Source organism: Monodon monoceros, unplaced genomic scaffold (genome assembly GCF_005190385.1).
Source record: "Monodon monoceros isolate NGI ecotype Baffin Bay Population unplaced genomic scaffold, NGI_Narwhal_1 Super_Scaffold_15, whole genome shotgun sequence".
NCBI classification, from domain to species: domain Eukaryota; kingdom Metazoa; phylum Chordata; class Mammalia; order Artiodactyla; family Monodontidae; genus Monodon; species Monodon monoceros.
This window is the reverse complement of record NW_021703771.1, coordinates 78,849,217-78,873,095: the sequence shown is the minus strand read 5'-3', so window position 1 is coordinate 78,873,095 and position 23,879 is coordinate 78,849,217. Positions and strand designations below refer to the sequence as shown.

The 23,879-nt window shown below is 51.1% G+C and overlaps 1 long non-coding RNA gene across 2 annotated transcripts in view; it reads right to left on the bottom strand.

Moving 5' to 3' along the window:
* Positions 1–526: 526 nt before the first annotated feature.
* LOC114895814 overlaps positions 527–23,879 on the bottom strand; it is a 31,064-nt gene continuing 7,711 nt past the window's right edge. For both annotated transcript variants that reach the window (XR_003793652.1, XR_003793651.1), the window contains exon 4: positions 527–703. This is a non-coding gene — a long non-coding RNA (uncharacterized LOC114895814). The remainder of the gene's footprint in view (positions 704–23,879) is intronic.

Genomic DNA, 23,879 nt, shown 5'->3' with positions numbered 1-23,879 from the left:
ACCTGACAAATACTGAGGTGATATCAAGGAAAAAGAAAAGCTGTCACCCTTCTGTGACCTCCTAGGCTTTCTGGGGGGTGGGTTCAGGCCTCTCCCTTCTGTCCCCACTGGGTTTCCCAGTGAGTTTTAGGCCTGGGTTCGGGGTGCTGCCACTGTCACTAGACGGGGGCGTGGGCCACAAAGAGGCACAGGTAAGAACCGGATTCACTCACTCACTCATGTGGGTGCCAGGCCCCCAGGGGAGAGGGTTCCCCTGTTCTCAGGAAGGTTACATTCAAGTGGGAAAGATAGACCCCAATCAAATAAAGGAAATGATTGCAGGTACTAACAAACACGGGCACCGTGTTCCTGAGAGGGGGTCAGCCCCCTCCAGTGGTGATGCTGAAAGAGAGTGGGGACCCGGAGGGCGAGGTGTGTGGGGACCAGGTCTGGAGGTGGCCACATGCCTTCGGCTCACATTCTAGAACCCCCATGGCCACACCTACCTGCCAAAGAGGCTGGGAAGTGCAGTCTGGTCGTTAGGCCAGAAGAAACCTGCTCTGTGATCAGCTGATGGCCTCTGCCACGCTGCGCGACGCGAGGAAGGTCCACGAAACCGAGGACGTTGAGCCTGAGAGGATTTGGGAGGGTCCAAGGCGCGTCTTCAAGCGTTGGAAGGGTCTTCGTGTGACAGGGACGAGGATCGTCTTTGTTTTGCGTCACTCTAAAGGGCAGAAGCAGGGCCTGTGGGTGAGCAGAAGCGCTAGGGAGATGGGAAGGGTGAACAGCCATCCCGGACTGCTGGGGTTCGGCACTGAAAGCCCAGCCCAGCCCACCCCCGCCCCAGGAAGCCTGTCGCTGGGCAGACACAGGTGTGTCTGTCCTAGGAGTCCTCTCAGGCAACACTCCCTTCCCCTTCCCCCGCCCCCCCCCCTCTTTCAGATTTGAATTATTGTGCTGTTGGCCATGAGCTCAATGTTAATGAGTCAACAATATATAGCTCAATGTTAATGAGTCAACAATATATATCAATTAAGGTGTCTTTAAACAGAAATACCACAAAACGAGGTGATGTATTGATTCACTGATGAAAATGTTGTGGCCAGAGGCTCACAAAAACCCAACGCCGTATTTGCCCAGGAGCAATTGTGCAGTATTTGCTAGTTCAATGTTCATGGTGACTTTATAGAAAGCAACTAGCAAAAATAACAAGAATAGCCACACAGTGGAGTATTTCTTGGCCATAAAAAGAAATGAGTGCTGAAACAGTGTGGATGAACTTCGAAAACATTATGCGAAGTGAAAGAAGCCAGTCACAAAAGAGCATGTATTAAACGATTCAATTTTATGAAATGTCCAGAAGAGGGAAATCTATAGACAGAAAGATTAGTGGTTGCTTGGGACTGGGGGAGGGAGGGGAGATGGTGAGTAGAGGAGCGATAACTAAAGGGTACAGGGTTTCATTCTGGGTGATGAAAATTATCTAAAATTAATTCTGGTGATTGGTTGCACATATCTGTGAATACATTTTGGATTGTACACTTTACATGGGTGAATTGTTATGGTATATGAATTATATCTCAATAAAACTGTTTAAAAAATAACCCTCAAGGGTAACTCACAGGCTCACAGGAGGGAGCAAAGCTGGGGGAGGAGGGCATACCTCAGCAGCTTCCCCCTCAGCATCTCCTGCAGCCTTCCCCTGTCTGCCCCTGCCCTTCACAGCTGGGCTCAGCCCTAGCCCCAGGTCTCCAGCTCACACGCTAGCAAACTGAATGCTCTCCTCACATCAGGAAGACTTTCCAGTGGGCGTGCTCCGTGGCAGCCTGGGGGCTCCAGAATGAAGCAACTACTCCTCCTCTGATCACTGAAGCACAGTTTGGAAGATCAGTTTGTGGAAATGACAGAGCAGGGGTCCAAGCAGCCTAGAGCAGTGATTCTAGACGACACGACTGTAAGGTCTCTTCCAACCCAGAGAGCCTTGCATCAGTCAGGAATGCTTCTGACCACAAGTAACAAAATACCTGACAAACAGCAGCTAAGAATAAAGAGAGGTGACTATCTGCCACGGCTGGAAGTCTGGAGGTCGGCAGGTCCGAGATGGGTGTGGGTGCAGGTGCTGGACGGCTTCCTAGGCGCCCCTCCACTACCCTCAGCACTGGGCTGTCCACCCTAGTCCTGCCACTTACGGTCACGGGATACTGCCAAGCCACAAGCAACACAAGAGCACACAAAAGCATTCTTTGGGGCAGAAAAGAAGAAGGTACAAAAAGACTTTTTCCTTAACTGATGTTGTCTTTTTTACTGGGAAAAAAAAAAGTCTTTGCCAGGAGCCCCGTCAGCAGACTTGCCCTGTGCCTCACTGGCCACAACTGGGTCGCGTGCCCAGTCCTGCAGCAGTTGTGGCGCTGCGGTGATTCGCTTTGAGCTGCAGTGTACCTTGTGAGGTTGGTGTTACTGGACCCCCATCCCTCTCCTCAACCAAACCCAGCTGCTCCCGGCAGGGAAAAATGGGGAAGGAGAATGGCTGTTGGGTGGGCCATGAAGAGCACGGGGCACGTATAATGGAAGGTGGAAGAAAAACCTACCACGTCCTCTTGCAGGAATACTGTTGTGACAGGTTGAGAACCACCAGAAAAGAAAGACTTTGATGCCTGCGATTATGAGCTCTAAACCTAACCAAATTCCACCAGTGGGGCCTGCAGCTGTAGTGCGTTAAGTCCCCAGGGCTCAGGACATCGGGCCCTCGCCTGGATGGTGGCCAGAAGCACACAGCCTGCAGAAGAACGCTGGTGCAGGCACCTGCCTCCCCACAGGGCATTTCCTCGTCCTGAGAAGTTGAAACTTCATTTTATCGCCTTCTTGCCTCTGTTTGCGATGCTTCTGAAGTGGAAAGCATTTCGAAAGTGATCTGCTTGCATGGACACGGTGGAATGATGGCTCATGCCTGGAGATGTGACGCGTCTGTGATGGGCAGTGCCTTCCACATGTGGGTGTGCGTTCGCAGACACACACCCTAAATATGCCCACCATGTCTTGTGAATACAGCAAAACAGCTGCAACCTTCTAAAAATTAATTGGTTTCTGGATCATTTGCATTTTTTAATAGTTTGCCAACAAAAAATAGCGAGAGGGGAGGGAATTTATTAATGTTCGAAGAAATTCTCCAAAAGGAGAAGAAATGAGCATTCTCAGCGAGACCCAGAGATGCTCATCTAAATCTTAGACTGCGTTGCTTTCCGCCTTTCCCGGGCAAGCCTGTGTGAGGGGGAAATTGATACGCAGCTCTAAAAGGAGACAGCTGCTGTGGACGCCCAGGAAGTGCCTGGGGCTTACATTATTTTATTCGGGGTCTGCAGTACGTTTGGTAACGGCCATTTTCAAGAAACAACCAATTTCAGGGTCTGCCGTCACAACAGGCGCACTAAAAATAAAGTCAGCATAAACAGATTAAGAAATTGACAGAATAACAAGGCATAAAGAATTAGAATGAGCACACGTGCTCCAGATGACAGCACAGGGCGCTGTGCAGAGAGAGGGTGAGGGGAGGGTGACGGCCGAGCTGCTGACTCAGGGCTTTGCACGTCTCCTGACCGCGGGAGAGCTCGGTCCAGGGGGCAGCGGCGCTTAATCTCTTTGCACGTTAGTGGCAGAGAAGGCTCTAAACTAAGGGAGGAAGCCACTGTTGTTGTAGCGATTCCATTGTTTCGTAGCTGATGCCTCCTAAGAGACAGATTGGAAGTGTTGGAAAAAATGAATTTCTTCGGAAAACTGGCATGAGAAGCAAGGAAAAAAACGGATGTGCTAGATAGCAACTTACTGTGCTAATTCAGGGAGGTGGACTTCTGACCTAGGGGGTTCCCGAGCAGTCTTAATTAATCACCTGGCTAATCGCAAAGCTCTGGTTGGGGCTTCTGCCCCCACCCTGCCCCGTGTGCCTGGAAACCTCATTGATTCCTTCTACATCCCAAGCTGGAAATGTCAGGGAGCCCGGGAGAACCCCCGATTCCTCATTATTTCACCACTCACTAATTCTAAGAGGTTAGTTGAATAGAACAGAACAACAGACATTGCTTTCGTGGGAATATCTTACGGAATTTTTTGGAACATCATTTCCCAACCGAGTTCCCTGGTGTTAACAGGTATTATTAGGTTTGCAAAAAAAAAAGGTGTTCTTAGCTGAAGTAAGTTTGGGGAAATTGCAGGTGGATTTAGCTCAGCAAGTGAATCTGCTGCATCAGGACTCTCCAGAGTCTTTAATATGATACAGTGTGTTGTTGAATCTTACAGGAGGGATAAAGTAGACAGGTTTCTCAAATGAATTTTATCATTAAAACTGCCCCCTTTGGGGGCTTCCCTGGTGGCGCAGTGGTTAAGAATCCACCTGCTAATGCAGGGGACATGGTTCGAGCCCTGGTCCGGGAAGATCCAACATGCAACTAAGCCCGTGCACCACAACTACAGAGCCTGTGCTCTAGAGTCCACGAGCCACAACTACTGAGCCCACTCGCCTAGAGCCCGTGCTCCTCAACAAGAGAAGCCACCGCAATGAGAAGCCCACGCCCTGCAATGAAGAGCAGCCCCTGCTCGCCGCAACTAGAGAAAGCCCACGAGCAGCAGCAGACCCAACAACAAAATTTAAATAAATTTATAAAAAATTTTTAAAAAACCTCCCCCCTTTAAAAATATTTTTTTGTGGGACACCTTGGTAGAACTCTCTGGCCCTGTGTTTTGTCCTAGATACAAACCACATGGTTTTCTGTCAGTTGAATGTCCTAAAGCCAGTAGCACCTCATCCTTAAGCTAGAGGTGGAAACGTTGAGGAAGGAACACAGCCCCCTGCATTTCTTCCTAGCCAAGACCAGTTTTATTTGAAAAAGGAAACATTTTTATTGTTAGTTTTCCAGTTCAGTACCAATTAAGATATCTACAGGGGGTGTGCCTTAAAGAGAGGAGATGATGGCTGTGGGTTCTCCGGCTTGGGGAAGGAGGAGGAAACTACAAGGTCAGGTTAAACCCTGCCTGCTGGCAGACACTTCGCTTGTGCCTTTCCATGCTGTGCTAGAATTTTGGCAGACATTCATCAGAGGTCAATAAAAGTTAAGTAAATGAAATGGGGCTCCGTTGTGGAGACATTTAATCGTTTCATTAGCATACTATTGTGTCCAGGTGCTTTGCCAAGTGTAGAGCCAGTTCTGGATTCATCTAATTCCTAACTGCTGGGAAAATAAGCGAGAGATTCTTCTGATGTTCCCTTCTCTCTGTGCGGCCCTCCGCAGGCAGCTGGAGGAGGAGAGGCAGGCAAGATGGTTGCCGGAAGGGCTAACCTTCCGTGTTTTCAAAAAACAGATGGGATCTTCTAATTGATCTTTCTCTTGAAGGTTCTCCAGCCTGACTGGAGTTAAGGGGAGGTGAGAATGGGAGGTGGGGTACTGGGGTGCAGGTGGGGGGAAGTGAGGGAGCTCTGGGTTCTCCAGCTTGGCCAGGGTTTCAGAGTCTCTTGGGCATCTGGATCTATGGTCCAGAGTTGGGACTGTGCTTTTGTATAATAGGCTTCTTGGAAAACATGGTTTGGGGACCAGCCACCTCTGGGAGATCTGTGGATTCATCTGTAGCCAAGCCCCACTAGGACAAGGCTTAAGGAGCTTCAGGAATGTAGAAAAGCAGTCCATGCTGGTTGTGCTGGGGACCCAACAGCCAGCGGTGTCCATGGGGAGGGAGAGGGGCCTGTCTGGGTATCATGGGGAAGAGTTTCAGGGGCTGAAGGCCGGAAGCAGAGAATTTCAGTACAGGATTATACAATGAAAATCAAGACTCTCTCCAGAATAGATGCATACATAGATGGCCAATTAATTTTCAGCAAAGGTGCAAAGGCAATTTAATGGGGAAAGGATAATCTTTTCACTGATTATGCTGGAACAAATAGACATTCATAGCCCAAAAAATGAACCTCTAACCAAATCTCACACCACATACAAAAATTAATTCAAAATGGATCATGGACCTCAATTTAAAGCCTAAAGCTATAACACTTCCGGAAGACAACATAGGAAAAATTTTTGTGACCTAGGTTTAGGCAAAGATTTCTTAGCTACAACACCAAACACATAAAGGTGATAAATTGGACTTTATGAAGATATTTTTTGAGGTCATGGCTGAATTTTATTTATTATTATTTTAATTTTTATTGGAACATAGTTGATTTACAATATAGACTTTATCAAGATTAAAAATTTCATCTCTTCAACAGATGATGCTAAGAGAATGAAAAGACATGCCATAGACTGGGAGAAAATGTCTGCAAAATACCTACTTGATAAAGGCCTTGTACCAAGAAAAAATTTTTGAAAACTCTCAAAACTCAATAAAAAAAGAAAATAAACAACACAACTAAAAACTAGATAGAAGATTTGAACAGATAATTTGCCAAATTGTCAGATAATGCCAAAGAAGACACACAAATGGCAAATCATCACATGAAAGATACTCAAAAACTTCATTACTAGGGAAATGCAAATTAAAACCACTGTGAGATACCACTACACCCCTATTAGAATGGCTATATTAAAAAGACTGACCATACCACATTCTGGCAAGGATGCAGACAGCAATGAGATATCAAATCTGAGTCAGAAATAATTTGGTTACTTTCTAGAAAAAGTTATTTCAGAAGAGTGCAAAATTGCAAAATAATGGTTAATTTGATGTCAGGAACCTAAAGCTCAGTGTCCTGGGTCAACAGTCCCGGGAGGAAGGGACCATTCTTCTAATCTCCATTTAACAGACAAGTGTACTGAGACCTGGAGAACCTGGATCACAAAATGAGTTAGTGTTGCAACTTCTCTGGTGGTCCAGTGGTGAAGAATTTGCCTTACAACGCAGGGGACATGGGTTTGATCCCTGGTCAGGGAACTAAGATCCCACATGCTGCGGGGGAACTAAGCCCGCACACCATAACTACTGAGCTCACAGGCCTCAACAAGAGAGCCCACGTTCCACAAACTATGGAGTCCACGTGCTCTGGACCCCGTGAGCCACAACTACAGAGCCCACACGCCCTGGAGCCTGCACGCTACAGCTAGAGAAGAGAAAACCCGCATGCTGCAACTAGAGAGAAGCCCGCACGCCGCAGAGAAAGATCCCACATGCCTCAACAAAGATCCTGTGTGCTGCAACTAAGACCCGACGTGGCCAAAAATATATAAAATAAATAAATCTTTTTTAAAAAGTGAGTTAATGTGAAAGGTTCCAGGCAGATGGGTCAATTCCCCAGCCCACGGCTTAACCCCTGCATCACCCCAGCTCCCACTCACTTAGTAGCAATGCCATAAAGACCACAAAAAAGAAACGCCACAACAGCAAGAATGGAGAGGAAGACACTCCACGGACAACCGGCATCTCACTGGGTCACTGTACAGAAATTTGGGTTAAAAAGGAAACCTTGGGAAGTTTGGAAACAGAAGGAGTATCTCTAGGAAGAAAAGTGGGATTTGTCAGTGAATCTTTTTCTGTGCATAATTTAACTTCTTTCTTTGCTACCCTGAACCAGAAAAGGAAAAGGTTAAATATAGACTCTTGAGACACTTCCAGACTTGTGCAAATAGACATTAGGAAGATCGTTGAAAGCTGCAGAAAACTACAAAGTATAATTAAAATTTTGTCCATCGACTGCTATTCGCCAGGTACTCTTATAGAAGTTTTATGTGTGACAGTTTTATTCACTCTCTAAAGGAAGGTATTATTCGCCAGATCATAGAGATGATGGCCTTCAGAGAGATTAAGTAACTTGCCTAAAGTCACACAGCTGGAAAGAGGCAGAGCCAGGATTGAAACCCAGCTTTGTCTGATATCAGTGCCTGTCTATTCCAATCTACTACTGCTTCCACCAAGGGACTGACCTCTTGACATACATATACACAGGCCTCCTTGGGCAGGTATGTGTCCTGCCTCTGTCCTATTTGTCTTTCGTGCGTTCTGTTTATGTGATGCTAAGAAGTACGTGTGTACGGTTTGCTCTGTAATTTCACATGGCTGCCTTGTCTTCCCCCCACTCCCCATCCAGCTGACAGTTCATAAATACTACTTCCCAGGCAGGAATTACAAGCGCAGAATCATCCTCTCTCCTCCCACCCTCTTCAGCAGGTTGGCCAGTGTCACTAACCCTAGACAGAAACTTAAAACACAGTGACAACTCCAGCTCCAGACAAGGAAAGGGGCCCTGGCCCCAGCCCCCTCAAGGCTCAAGTGTTTATTACTATCACCTCGGGAAACCTCACGCCTTCCAGCATTGGGGGGTGCTTCAAAACTCTGATCAGTGGTGGAAATGAGGCCACGTTTAACAAACAGCATTGTTTTCTGCCAGCGGCAAATACACTTGGCAAGAATGAAGACTTGGAACACGCGGGTGATGATTTTTAATTGGATGGGCCTTGTTGCTGTAACAAAACTCAATGTATTTCTGACGTGGCTGCAGATGCACTGATCTGCCCCGGCCCCGCGACGTGCCTGTGCCTGTGGCGAGGCGCCCCACGAGCTGTGCGGGCCTGGGGAGCAGATTCCGCGTGGGCTCCCCCTACCGGATCAGATGGGCTTGGGTGGGGGGTACGGGTGAGTGCAGGTGGGTGCAGGGCACGGGGACCAAGGGGCTGAGTGGAGCGGCCAGCCCACACTCTCTGCTTGGAGGGTCTGCTGTTTCATGGACAGAACAGACCCTGCCGAGGATCTGCCACTTTAAATCAGGGGTGGCAAGCATCCCCCACACACGAGAGGGCTGAGCAGGAGGTGAGGAGACAGGAGCCTTTCAATGCTTTGGTTACTGGCTGGAATCACCGTTGTGAGATATTAAAACTAAAACAACAAAACAACCTCCTGGGCGCAGGTGAAAAGCGCATCTCTTCTCCCAGGGGGCAGCTGCCCAAGGTCTCTGGGAAGATGGCACTGTTCGTTGTTTCCCGTTTGTTTTTGTGTTTTTGTTTCTGCTGGGGAGGGTGACTGTCTATGAGCAAAGTAGATGAGACAAGGGTTCTACGGAGCCTTAAATTTTGTTTTCCCTTCAAAACGATGCATTGAGGAAAGAGAAAAGTAGTCGAGTACTCACCCCATGAGGGGATCCTTGACCTAGTTTGAAGGTTTTTCTCAAGAAAAACAATGGCGGACTTCCTTGGTGGCACAGTGGTTAAGAATCTGCCTGCCAACGCAGGGGACATGGGTTCGAGCCCTGGTCCGGGAAGATCCCACGTGCCGCAGAGCAACTAAGTCCATGCACCACAACTACTGAGCCTGCGCTCTAGAGCCTGCGAGCCACAACTACTGAAGCCCATGCACCTAGAGCCCATGTTCTGCAACAAGAGAAGCCACTGCAATAAGCCCGCACACCGCAACAAAGAGTAGCCCCTGCTCACCGCAACTAGAGAAAGCCCGCGAGAAGCAACAAAGAACACAGAAAGAAAGAAAGGAAGGAAGGAAGACAGAAAATGGCATGGTCTCTCTTGGTGTCCGGTTAAGGTAGGCAGAGTGATCCCTCCCGTGTGTGAGCCTGGAGGGGACCCGGGCCTGGAAAGCAGGTCTGGGAGCCTTGTGAGGCCCACTCTCAGGTGCCTGGCCCCAGAGCTGGGAACAGCAGAGGGAAGATCCTGGCCGAGGGCTACAGTCAGAAAATACCAGACCTCCGTGCTCACAGCTCCAAGTGCTAGGCACCCAGGAGCCCAGTGAGGGAGTAGCCACCACTACACGAGATGTGTCTTCTGAGGACTTTTAGAAGCTGCTTCTAGATCACAGTACAGCCTTACAGGAAAGAAGAGGAGAAAGTCTCTGTAGCATCTGGGGGGGTCGCTGCAATTCCCGTGAATGGTGTCAAGCAGCCATTCCACTCTTCCTCACTGAAGAAGTCCCCCTTTCACATTTGATAACATCAAAAATAATTCAAAATATTTTATGGCCAGCCCAATTACAGTTTCTAATCTTTGTACCAGGTGGTTGTTTAACACACACACACACACACACACACACACACACACACCTGAAGAAGAAATCTCAGACTTCGAACACCCCTAAACCCACCTGAGCCAGGTTCCCTGGAAAATACCCTTGATGTATACATTACAAGCCCGAAGAAGCTTTGCTTGTAGGCTGGGCTGCATATGCTTCAAAGCCTCTGGTTTTCACAGCCACATATGCTATTCTCTCTTAGGGCATTGCTTTTGTGTAGAAATTTATCATATTTTTTTCATCAGTCCAGAAGTGAATTATTTTTTCTAAATTGAAGAAAATCCTTTAAGCTGTTTTGGACTTACTCAAGCATGTGAAAAGGGTATTTTCCAAGCGTAGTTCAGATGCTTAGTATGTTTTCAGAGAGCCTGAATCATCTGAATTTAAAACTTTGAATTGGGCCTCTTAGCCCAATAGCTAAGCATCTTTAAAAAGATGCCATTTATGGAGGAAAATATGGTCATGAAATAAAAGATACGGGGAGTTAGTGATCCTGCGGCTTACAGTAATAGATTGAAACTCATAAACCTTAGTTTCTATTCTTGGCTCCGGAAAGACTACGTGTTCACTGCATTTGGCACATGGAGACAACAGGGAGAGAGACTCAAGAACTTGGATATGAAGGAAATAAAGTCTTCCTGTAAAAGTTAAATTATGAAATCCACACATAAGACCAGAGCAAACACGTGCAAAGCCACCTTCAAGAAACACAACAGTTTACAAGCCGGATGCGGGTCAGCCAGGGTTGCACGGGACAGTCACAGAAGGAGCTGCGGCAGCTCATGTTCAAGCAAAGGGAAGGCTCGAGCGGGAGGCGGCAGGGTACCTCTGGGCCAAGCCCTGGGGCACTCTGCCAGGTAGGAAGCAGTAGAGCGTACATGGCGACTGGGGTTTCAAACCCCTTCTTTGCCATTTACTAGCTATGTGATCTTGAGCCAGTTACTTAACCTCTCTGAACTGTCGTAGCTTTGTTTGGGAAAATGTAGATAACTGTACTTTTCCCACTGCGTTGAAGGAGGATAAAACAGTAAATGTGTCCAAATCACTTAGCAGAGGGGTGGTGGGTACTGTTGAGGTAATGGTGGACTTGATTACCACGGTGGGGTAATGGTCGGGGTGATGATGGTGACGGTAGAGCAGTGAGCCTGCCTCAATGCGGAGGTGCCAGGATGGGCTGGCAGAGCCTGATGCTGTTAGCACTGCCCACTAGCAAAACACACCAGGAACATATGGGTAGTTGAACAAAGCTGGGTTTCTTGGTACTCGTTGCCATAAGGGAGACGGCTTACCATGGAGAACCTCGGAGAATCTGAGTGAGGGGGGCTGGGGGGGAATCTACGTTAGGATTTGGGCTTGTGTTAGATGATGTTCGGGGCAGTCGCTCTGGATTGGAAACCAGAACGTTGAAACTGGGTATGACTGGGCATCACATTTTACGTAAGACTGTAATTGGTAGAGAAATGGCCGTCACATGCCAGGTGGGAGGGAGGAACATGCCGTTGCTGGTTTAAACAGTGTGCTTATTTTTTTGTCTGTGTTCAAACATGAATATGGAGTGGCCTTGTTTTCTCTCCATCCTGGTCACAGAATGACCTTGTTCGATGTTGGTGTTCAGTGAAATTGTGTTTGTTCAACAAAAGAACACCATGGCCGAGCTACGAGGGCCAGGCCAGCTCCCAGCTGACAGCTGCCAGGGCCTGCGTTTTTGTTTCTCACCATCCAGCCCCAGAATCCTTGCTCCAGTTCATCGCTCACCAAGTACCTCTTTGATTATAATTGGGTTTCCCACATATGGGACCTGCAGGGGACAACTGTGGCCACATGGACCTGAGTACTCCAGATCCGTGCAGTAATGTTACTGTTAAACCACATGTAATTGCCACTCTTCTAGGTAGAAAGCATTTGAATATTGGTAATTTCACACAGTTGAGCCTAACTATTTCTCACTGTAGCTTAATAAACTGTCATTCTGGAGCCCTTGTCTCCTGTGAGCCCGTTTTGAGAGGAAGGACTCTGGGTGTGCACCATCTGGGGTCTCTGATTCTTTAAGGCAGTGAGCTTGACCTTGAACCACACTCAGAATTATCAAGGTCATATGAGGCTCTGGAAAGAAGACCAGATTTTCCCCCATGGCACCTTCTTTAATTTATCAGAGGGAATCTGCCTCCATATAAACTTTCGCTGTGTCGGTTGGGCAGCGAACTCACTAACGTGCAGGATGACTGAATCACGACTACACAGGCTTGGGTGCTGCCCACTCTTCAGGGGATGGGGGGGGGCGGTCAGCGGTGGTGGGCGCTTGCAGGAAACGAGAGAAACATCAAGACACACTACCTGGGCGGGGAGCCGAGAATCAGCATTGAGCTTGAGGTGGCTGCGGTCCAGGAAGGGCGACGTAAGCTGCCGGATGGAAACCACACGCCCGGATCACAGGTTCCTGTTACACGTCCCCAAGCCCGAATGTGACCTCAGTGAAATTCCAGTGGCAACTGCTGCTTTAATTGATACTTTTACCCGGCAGGAGTCGTGGAGCGCGTGAGCAGGTTAACAAATTGAGGTGTACAAAGCCACCTGCGCTTCGAAGGGTTCTATTATAAGGGCACTTGCTGAGGCCAAGAGAAGGAAAGCAGGGATGCTGAGTTCTTCCAGTGTTCTGCCAGGCTGGGCTGTCCCCACCAGTTTGAGCACTTCCGGCCAGAATCAGTTATCTCCAGAATGTAGGAGCAGTTGCTAGAAGGCCCAATGGTGAGCACCTACTTTTCTGAGCCCAAGTTTGGGGAAGAGAAGCATATTAGTCTCTGTGGTTGCTGCTACTAATTACCACAACCCTGGTGGCTTAAGACAACAGAAACGTATTCTCTTCTGGTTTGGAGGCCAGAGTCTGGATGGAGTCAAGGTTGGGGGCCGCCGGTGGGGCAGGGCGCATCTGTTCCATGCCTGTCTCCTCACTCTGGAGGCTACTGGCAACCCTAGGTGTTGCTTGGCTTGTAGCCACATCAGGCCACTCTCTGCCTCTGTGGTCACAGGGCCTCCTCCTCTCCTCTGTGCCCTCCTTCTTCTGTCTCAAATCTCCCTCTGCCTCTCTCTTATAAGGACACTTGTTGGGAATTAGGGCCCACCCAGATAATTCAGAATGATCTCATTTCAAGATCCTTAACTGCATCTGCAAAGACCCTTTTTCCAAATAAAGTCATATTCACAGGTTCCAGAGATCAGGGCATGGACATATCTTTTGGGGTCCACCACTCAGCACACTACAGGAACCTGGGGAGCAGCCTGGGCTAGCTTCCAAGTGCCCTCCTGCCCCGGCCCTTCATTAATGAATGGCCTGATGGATGTCTCTCAACTGGGCTCGTACTGCATGAACACTGCAGCCTTCTCAATGGCAGGTGTCTTTATCCCCATCCCACCCCGGTATGTGGAATTCCCTCCACTGCAGAATCCACCCCCATAAACACTTGCATGACCACCTTTTGAAACCTAGCTGCCTGGCCTCCTTCCCTCCTGCCCTTTTCCTCCAGCTTTTACCCTGAATGGGCCTGATGCAAGGTGCTGAGGATCCGAAGCAGAGGGACCCAGAGCACCCTCCAGGACCCAGAGTCTGTAGACAGACCCCCCCTCCTCCTTCCACACCCCGGCGGGTCCCGGGTAGCTCAGCTCACAGGTGGGGAGGCCCCGCAGCATCCCAGGCGCTCTCGCCCATCGTCCTGACACAGATGCGCACTAAGGAGGCTCCTCACCCTCTGCACCGGCTCCTAATTCCTCAGGCAGTGACTAAGCACCTTTCAGTCACAGTTCCAGCCATTAATTTAAGTGCCGGCGCAGCCTGGATGCCCTGTTCTCCTGGAGCACCAAGGCTGTCCGCACAGCCATTGATTTAAGAGACAGTATCACTTGCTTCCAAGTTTATGAGGCAATAAACAGCCCCCGCATATCGATGACGGCCGAGGTGTTTGCTCAGCACATTTGCCCTGCACGTTTATTACGAGGGCTGCACTTTAAAGCAAATGAAACTGCAACTATTTTCATTTCCTTTGGTGGGGCCGTGCCCCTCCCCCAAAAGCTGTCTTAATCTATTTGATCCCTGGTCCCTCTTCCCGAGGCACAGGGATGCAATGTGACCCGCTGAGACCTGAGCTTGGTCGCTGTAAACTCCCCATCCCCACTCCCCTGGGTCTTGGGGAGGCTTGAAGGGCTCACACTGCTGGGAGGGCCTTGGAACAAGAGAGGGAACGGGGAGGCTCATTTTTCTGAGGGCCCCACCCATAAGGCCAGCTCTCTGGCCTTGTCTCTCCTCCCTGGAGAAGAGCACGCGCGGTACTAATAGAACCTAGCAAGCCGCCAGCATCCACTTCCCGCGTAGCATGAACACACCAAATAAAATTCCTTTTCATCTTGAGAAGCTGGGACGCTACAAGGCTGGGCTGCTAGTCCATAAAGATGAATCTTCAGAGCATTTACTAGCTGGAATGCCCCGTGAATCCAAACTGGTTTATGTATAAAATATCAGGAAGGTTCGGAGGAGGTGGCGAGGCCGGGTGGGGAGCAGGCAGGAGAGATTGATTGCAAACTTTGTGCCAACTGAGCAGTTCCGTGCATGCCAGACAGTGAGAACAACACTTGAAAAATGTATTAGATTATCCAGAACACAATGCTGATTTATGGGCGCAGTAATCCCCATCTTGTCATCCATTTTCATAATAGAGAGAGATTAGGACAATGGTCGAGCTGTGTTGGGATTGCTGGCTCGATCCCCACCCCCAGAGCCCTCAAGTCCACGATGAAACACAGGGTAAAATCCAGAGTTAGCACTTTTCAGGGGACATCCTGATGTGGAGAGTTTTGAGATTTGAAGCATTTCTGCATTTGGAATGAAAACTGACTGCATGAGGAATTCGTTTTTTAAAAATCTGATAATACTGATGGTTTAACATCTAACATCACAAAGTGTTTCCTAGTGAGCAGGGGGAGGCAAGTCCCCCAGGAGCTCTCAGGCTGGGTTTAAAATGTGAGGTGCGCGTTGGGAGTGGCCAGGTGACTCACCTCCAGAGGCACCTCGTGTAGTAGCTTAGCTGCCAGTGGTCCCAGCTGGACATGACTATGGCCCTGAGCACATGGCATTTGGAGCCATCTGCGTTGGGAAGGACAAGGATGGTGCCTGCCTGGAGAAGATGACATGCACCCTCACCTCTGTCAACGCCTGTCTTTCAGTAGACATTAACCAACACCCAGGATGAGCAAAGCATGGTGCTAGATTCATGGGTGATGCCAAATATGGGGGCCCCCTCTGCTGTCTACTAAGGGCTTTGTGAGACATTTGAGGAAGCAAGTCCAGCATCCTGCCCTCCAGAGCCTTACAATCCCAGCTGAACTGGGACACAGGAACCAGATGAATGACCAAATACGGAGCAAGTTCCCAAACCAAGTAGGTAAGGAACTAGCATCCTGTCGAGTCAGGGGTGGGTGAGAGGCACTGAGAACTGGGGCAGGGGGTGAAGTGTGCTCAATGGGACTTTTCTTTCTGTGCAAAGGGCTCCAGGGAAGCACTGGTCATTGGAAGTTGTCTGGGTGGACCTGGCCCATCCCCAGAGCCTGCTCACCAGTATTTTCTGCCTCTCCAGAAGAACCATGACCCCTTAATCTGTCTTCCAAAACCCCTCTCTTCTAGAGAAATCTCATTCCCACGTTTATTGTTCTGAGAAATAGTTTATCTTTTTTATCTTTTCTTCCATCTCTTGCTCATGCCCAAGGCCAAGGCTGTTCAGGGACTCCTGGGCAGCTCTAGAAACTCTCCAGCAAAGTCCACTGTGCCCAAGCAGGGTGGGAGAGCCTGCCTCTCTGCATATCCACTTCATCAGCAGGTGAACCTCTTAGGCCCCTGGAAGGGATGCTCTTGGGGTTGGGGGGATGGTGTTTATTCCTCTACCCTGCAAGACCACCAGCTGCCATAGCTGGCTGGGTGAGGGTCGGCTCCTGCCCATTGGGCTGTGACCACGAGTGAGGAACAGGACGCCTGCCCTGGGGATCGACCAACAGTATAGGATGATGAGATGAGACGGGCTATGCACCGAAGCTCATGGCACAGACAACAGGCACAGACACCAGAAGAGCTGGGTGATAACACTGAGACCCAATTGCTAACAGAGACCTTGAGGGACGTCTGCCATCACCACCATCAGTACCATCATTATCCCCATATATTCCATCAGTACCATCACCAGCAGCACCATCACCACTATCACCAACATCACCACTATCACCATTTATTCTTTTTGTTTTGGCCGTGCTGTGTGGCTTGTGGGGTTGTAGTTCCCCGACCAGGGAGCAAACCCGCACCCTTGGCAGTGAAAGTGCCAAGTCCTAACCACTGGACCACCAAGGAATTCCCACCATTTATTCTTAAAGGTGCCTGTGGGCCAGGCCTTTGCTAAGGGCTTTTCATATATCTAGATTAATCCTCACAACAACCCAGTGACTCAGGGACCACTATGACCCCATTTTTCCAGATGAGGGCACCGAAGATTAAAGAGGTCACCCAAATAATAAGTGTCAGAGCAGCAATTCAAGCCCATGTGGCCTGACTAGCCCCATATCAAACTGTCTCTCTTCCCAGGTTAGAGCATCTGGTTGATGCTGGTAACCTGAAGGTCTGACCTGGGGAAATTGAAAAGATGAATCAGTTTAGGTCGTGGGCAAGCTGCAGGCGTAGCAAGAGTGGAGATGTGATAGCTACATGTGTCCTTTGTATCATTCATTCACCACTGATCTGGGTGGAGAAGGCATGATGAGGTCAAGACTTTCCCTGGAGGAGCTCACCTGTGGCCCTTCATGAGCCTCATATGGCTACGTCACTGCCCTTGCCTAGGAGGAACACGAAGGGCCCAGTGGGTGTGTCACTTCTCTGCTCTGAGAGCCACTGGGGGTCCAGGTGGCAGGAAGGCAGGAAGTCTCAGCATCCTTCACCTGATGCCTCCTTTCTCTTCTCTTCCCACCAACAACCTGAATACACGTTACACACGCTTAAAAAAAAAGAAATACCCACACAAGACAAAACCCCAATCCATCTTGCCAAAGACATGTTCCCTTAGATTTAAAACCCTGTGTAATTTAAGAGATACGTAATTCATGTGTTTGCATTTAAACCATCAAAGTGCTTTCAATAAAGCTATTTGAAATCTTTGGAGCTTTATGAAACTTTAAAGTTCTTTCTTTGAAATATGGGACTCACACACTGCCAAGGATAGAGACAGTCAAATACCAAAGGCTAGGAGTGGGTTCGAAACTCTAAATCCGTGACATTTCACTTTACAAAACCGAATTTCTCATCTTTAACATCCACTTCCAACTAGGACCGCACGCCCCCGACAAGGACCGCTCACACCTTTGCGCGCCCCTCCGCACCGGCCTGCCAAGCGCCCCCTCGGGACCCCGTCGTCTTTACTCCGCCGGCAGCGCGCGGAGGCGGCGCCCAGGGCTCGACGAACCCCGCATGCGCGGACGCAGGCCACCCCCGGGGGGGCGGGGGGCGCGCCTCGCAGGGGGCGCGTTTTTTAACGCGACCAAAGCGCCCGGGAGAGTGCACGAGTGTGCGGAACAGCGGCCGCCGAATTTCACGCCCAAGGCTGGTTTATAACGCGGTTTCCTGGGTCGCTCGCCCTGAGGCGCCGAAAGGTTGGCCCGGGCGGCCTGGAATCTGCGCGTGGGCAGCGGCGCCCCACCCCGCCCTGACTCCGGCACAGGTGGTGCCTGGGCTCCCACCAGGCTCCGTGCCCGCCTTCCGCTGCCCCCCCGACCAGGTCCCTACAGAGCTGACCGCTCGGGAGGAGGAAGGGCGGGCGCGGGGGCACCCGTTGTTGACCTTGGCGGGAGGTGCCCGCGGTCCGCCCCGCGCTCCGGAGGCGCGGCTGCGGGGAAGCAGGCCCTGCACCGCTAAGTTTGCGTGATTTAGGGCGGTGGAACCATCCCACGCTTCAGTTTGGGGGCAGCCGTCTGAGTCGTGGGTGGGCCCCAGGGGAGGCGACCTCGCGGAGCCGAGCCCGTGGGCCCGTGGTGTGTTTCTCCCTGCGCCGCCGCCTTGCCCGCAGGCGACTCGGAGGCGCGCCCTGGACCGCGGGCCGCTGCCGCCCTGCGGCAATGGACCGGCCCCAGGCCTGCAAGGGGGCACTGGGATGGGGCCGCCACGTGCATCTGTCGTCCCAACCCCGCCGACCGCAGGGGCAGGGTAAATGCGCTCCGAGGATGTGCCCAGCCCCCTCAGGGACCCCCGCCCGCATCCCGCCCCCCTGCCCTCTCCCCTCTGGACCCCGCACGCCGCCGAGGCCCCCCACCCTCACCCCCATTCCGCCACAGTGGGAGGAGGCACCAGTGCCTCCCAAGGGCCTCCGCGCTCCTGACGCTCCGCCTTCCGCCTCCCCCTCCTCTCTGGCCCTGGGAAGCCCCCTTCGCTTCCCAGTGCTTATTGTACCTCTAAACAGGGGCGTTTTACTTCTCTCCCACCTTCTGTCCTGCTCAGGACCGGCCTGTAACCCCCCACCCCCACCCCAGGGAAGCCAGGACTCCAGGTTAGAGACGATCTGAGGAAGCCGTGCGGCCCGCAGTGTGGACTGGGCCGAAGGCAGAGGAGGGCAGCAGCCCAGGGACACATAACCGTCTTTGGCCTCAGTTCTCGGCAGAATCCTATTTGCTTCTGGTAACCGAAGGCGGGCGCACCGCAGCACCCTCCCCGAAGCTGCCCGTCTGGCTTGGTTCTGTGCATCCCAGCTCTGCTCCTGGACTCCACCCCAAACCATCAGCTAGCAAATTCCAAGTGCCCAGGAATGCTTTTTTCTTTTTAATTGTTCTATTTGAGCAGCGGCTTAAGATTTTAAATGCTGGGTCTTTGGGTTCCCTTCCAGAGCAGTGAAGAAAGCCAAGGTTGATGTGACCAGGTTAAAATTGCCAGGCGAGAGGGGCCTGATCCCTGCCCACCTGGCCTGCTTTTGCGTCCCACACCCACCCTCAACCTGATTTCCCCATCCTGTGTGTTTCCCCCTCCGTCCCAGGCCTGGCCACCAGCAACCTGAGTTACTTCCAGGTCACCACACCCAGGCCTGAGTCCTCACAGAGCCCTCTCTGGGGGGCTCCAGGTGGTCTTCCATGACTGTCTCACTCACAGGGGAACTTCTCCTATCCGAAAGGAAGGAGAGCCTCTCTGCCTTCACAGACCCCCCCACTCCAGTTTCCCCACAACTTCCAATAGCCTCAACCCCCAACTACTCCAGCGTCAAATACATGTGACCCAGGTTGACACCTTCCCCTCCCTTGCTCTTTTCAACACAAATCCAGTCTGATCCAAACCCTGCCAATTCTCTCCTTGAAGTGTCACTCAAGTCCACATGATGTTCAATGAAGGCTGAGTCTCAAAGGCCAGGAGTGAGAGGAAGGGTGTTCCGGACAAGGGAACAGCAGATGTGAAGGCAAGGGGCAGCAAGCGCACCCCGGGCTGGGAGCCGGCCAGCGGTCTGGAGTTCCCTGCTGGACGGCTCACCAAGCCACCTGACCTTTGTCTCAGTGGTTTGGAAGCCAGCACATCCCTTTTAGTCCCCTGCCCTTCAAAAACCTCCTCTCTTCTCGGTTCTTAAGTCTGCCCAAGAGCCCTTGGCGTCCAGTTCCATTTCCTGTCTCCACCATTTCTTGAGGAGCAAAGAGCTTCTGAAGTGCCCTCCCCAGGGCTGAGGAGGACTTCCTGTGCACACACCAGAACAAACTCTAGCTCCTCTCGTGCGACACATGCCCGTGTCCCCTTAGCCTTTGAAGGCTGGGATCAGGCCGCTGCCTCTCACAACAGAAGAGGCCCAACCAACCTTTTCCACCTTGACCTCTTCTCAACATCTCCTCAAACGGGCAGGTTTCCCAACCCCTCCACCACCAGCCCCATGTGACCCCCATCTCTGAACCTTGATTCCTTGGAGATTGTGCTCATGGAGCAACAGGGTGTTACTCACTGTTGCTGAACCAAAGGCCGATGATCGCCGGCAGAGAGGAGAGCTCGCTCGCCTGTTTGTGGAGACCATTTGTGTTAGCGTCACGACCAGCAACAGCCCCACCCGGTACATAAACACTGCCCACTACACAAGGCAAGGCCTCTTCCTAGAGCCAGCCTGGGAAAAAGGTCTGGTCGGCACTGTACTTTCCCCTAGGCTTGTGTTTGTGCGAAATGACAGCAACTTCCAATGCAAAAGGCCACGTATGACAACTTGAGATCTAAGGATTCCCATGGCCCAGAACTCTTTACCACGTGCCTGTTAATACGCTTCCAGTTAAATACAGAGATTTTGGTAGCAGCCACCAGCCTTCTGATAAATCACCCAGAAAGGGAGAGGTTTGACCTGGGGCCTTGGGTCCTCCCATCACCAGGGAGATGCAGTCACCACTGCACGGAAGTAGAGCCTGTTCTTGACCTGGTCCAAGTGTTTGGAGGGGACGGTACTGGCTGGGCTCACTCTGCCATCAGTGCCCACCCCACCTGGCTCACTTTCTTCTTCCCCAGCCTGTGAAGTTCTGCAAGTTCTGTAGAGCTTTCTGAGGTTCCCCATGGGAGCTCCTCTCCCAGCCCCAGGGTGGAGGGCCAAATGGTTCAAAGGCTGAAACTCAGACCAGAACTTGCGTCCCACCCTTTAGAGGCTGTGTGATGCAGGGCAAGTCCAGACCCTTTGAGCCTGTTTCCTCCGAGAAGGGAGGAATAACAACCCAGCACCTTGCCTACATCATTACACGTTTAGAGGAGATAAGGTCTGTGAAAGTCATGTGTAAGTTATAAAGCGCTATACAAATCTCAGTTATTAGTGTGGTCCTTCACTTCCTAACGGTCCCCAGGGACTGAAATAGGAGCCCGTAACTTACAGAATAATAAGAATAATGAACCACCATGAAATGCTTACTGCTCTGAGGAACAACACTTCACGTGAAGTACTGAATTCAATCCTCACACGGATCCTGTGGGGAGAGTACTACTGGTGTCTCCACGTACAGGTAAGGAACAGAGGGGTTAACCACTTGGCCCTCATGGGAGCTCTAGGTCACCAGTTGGCAAGCACAGACATGGTCACTATTTGCAGAGAGTCCATCTTTCCAAGGCTGCATCCTCACACTACACACAGCACGTGTGTCCACACACACACACACACACAACACTTCACTCGCCACTTGGGCTCTGTCGCCCCTCGAGGCCTCACTGGGCCGGGAGGTATTTCCCTGCAAGTATAGAGGCCCATCCTGTTCCAGAGGGTCGTGTTAAGAAGTCCGGCTCCACGGCCTGGTAGCAAGACCTGGTCCCAGATGGCTGAGGGGACACGTGGATGGATGAGAGGTCCCTCGGTCGGTCAGGCAGCCTGGCCTCTGAGGCATCTTTTGCCCCTGAACAAAATCGTCACCAGGAGTCACTGCCCTCCCCACCCCCCCTTTCTCACCCTGGCCTCGGAGTACAGACTCTTTGGGGCCCCTGCTGGGTTTCCAGGGCACCCCTGAGTTCACTGCCCTCGAAGGGTGGAGGTGAGGGTCACGGCAAATGCCGCATCTACTCCCCGCCCTCAATCCAGGGGTGGGACCACAGTGCTCAGCCACACGGCCACTCTCCTCACCCCCGTCTCCCCACCATCCCCTAGCCGCCCCCAGGTTCCTATACCTGGACGCCACCGTGGGCGGTCCAGGCCCCTCCAGTCAGCGCTCCTCTCCGTTTAGAGGGAGCCCGCTGCTTCCCAGCTCCAGCCCCGCCCTCCCAGGCAGAGGCCACGGACCGTAGGCCAAGGGCATTCTCCTCAGTCAGAGGACATCCAGTTCTCGGAAGCCTTCCAAGGCGCACAGAAAACTCTCTGAACAAAAGGCAGCCCCGTGAGGCGCGCCGCTGTGTAGGGGGTGATATTTTTAAAGCAAAACTCCCCCGACACCTCATGCAGGCGTTAAATCGGAGACATCTCAGGGAAGAGGACGGGCTATGTTAGTAACGACCACGCAAGCACAGCGCACTTTCCGATATGAATTAATTTTTGTAGTGGATTCTGGCCGCTGAATGTCTTCGTTTAAAACATACATATACATGTATTCTGTTCAGTGTTTTAATTAAGCCCAAAGGGATATACTTTCCAATTTTGGTACACTTCATTTGTTATATTAATGAAAAGCCACTTTAAATCAAGTTTCATGTTGATATTTCATTATGTATGCTGTTCTCACACATCTCTAAAAGAGATTTATGTCATAGGTGGTAACCACAAATACTGGCAGCGGACATGCTGTTAATTTCAGATGTAAAGTTTTCTTTTGAGGTGCAGCAAAAATAAAAGGTTGCGCTCTCCTCCCGGGTGGCTCACTTCCCTAGGAAGCAGCTGCACCTCGACCGGCAACCAGAAGCCAGCAGTGGCCCCAGCCCTCACCCCCTCCGGAGGCCCAGCCCATGTTCAGGCACGTGATGCTCACACCAAGATTCACAGGGCTGAAGGCAGAATTCAGTGCAGGGTCAGAGCCCAAACAGAGGGGATGGGCAGCTGACACTGCCTTCCAGGCGTCAGCAACGGGGCAGGAAAGGATTGGGGGACCTCTGTGACCTGCCCTGATTGTGGCTCAGGCCATCTGCACACACGAGCACACACTCACGCTCAGCAATGGTGATATTGTGCACGGCGCCTCCCCCAACAACCTGGGCGACCTCGAAGGTGGCGCTGGCTTTGCCCTTGGCTTTTGCTGAATGTTTCCAGGTTCCAGGCGCTGTGCCAAGCATGTTAGCCATATGCCATCGCGTTGAACCCACGCCACCTCCCTGTGACGTAGACGGCACTGCCCCAGCCCCAAGTGGCAGAGGAGAAAACCGAGCCTCACAGGGCCAATGGGTCATGGAGTTAAGATCTGAGGCCAGCCCCGGGGCCCCTGACCACCGTGTCCCACCGAGAGCAGGTTCTGCCTGAGACAGAGACCTCCAGTCCCTACTGTTGGTGGGATTTTGTGACATAAACCTGGCTTAGCAGCTAAAGAAGAAGGCTTCTGCTGTGGCCTTCAATCATGGTTGCATGCGAGGAGGGTCAGCACTGTCCACTGACACTGGACCTTCAGAGGTTAAGCTACATTCTAGACACGCGTCCCTGCACTAAATCTCACCTCAGTGCTCACAAGCAGTTTGTTCAATCATCTCTCCCCGCCTCAGCAGGCTGAAAGTAACCTGCACAGAAAAATGAAGCAGGAAGATGACTTTTCTGGACTGCCTGGAATCCTTGGGCATGTGATTTAACTCGGACTGCCTTTCCTTCTCTTGTAGGTGAGGGAGGTGATAATTGGGACGACTATGGTATAAACAGCAGTCAGGCCACGCTTCTCTTGTGGCCTTCAATGCCTTACAAACTGACTGATATTATTTCCTGGACCCTCATGATGACCCTCTGCGTCAAGGTGTTATCCTTATTCCTGTTTTACAGATGAGCAGTTCTCGGAGAGGTCAAGTGACAAGCCCCAAGTCACACACCAGATGTGGGCTGTCAGGGGAGTACAAAGCGGCCAGCAGAAGCCCCATGTCTCTGCTGACTGACACCTGTGATTTACAACTTCCCTAGTGTCACTGGTGGCGGGGCGGGGCGGGGCGGGAGTGTCCTGGTTGACTTTCTAATGTCTTATGATGGAAAAAGGGATTTCAGAAAATATTCGGCAGCTTAATTTTTTAAGAGAACTTTTAAAGGTAAGGCAAAGATATTATGCCCGGCTGGATGGCATTCAGTACATATGCACTAAAATGGCCTCTTTATAGAAAGTTAAGTCTGGCAGTTAGGTGACTGAAAGAGTATTCCACACGATGTTTGGAATTCATATTTGACTGACTGTAAAAATCGTTAATTATTAATAACTCATGATGTAATTTGTTGAGCACCTTACTCAATGTGGCCCGGTCGATC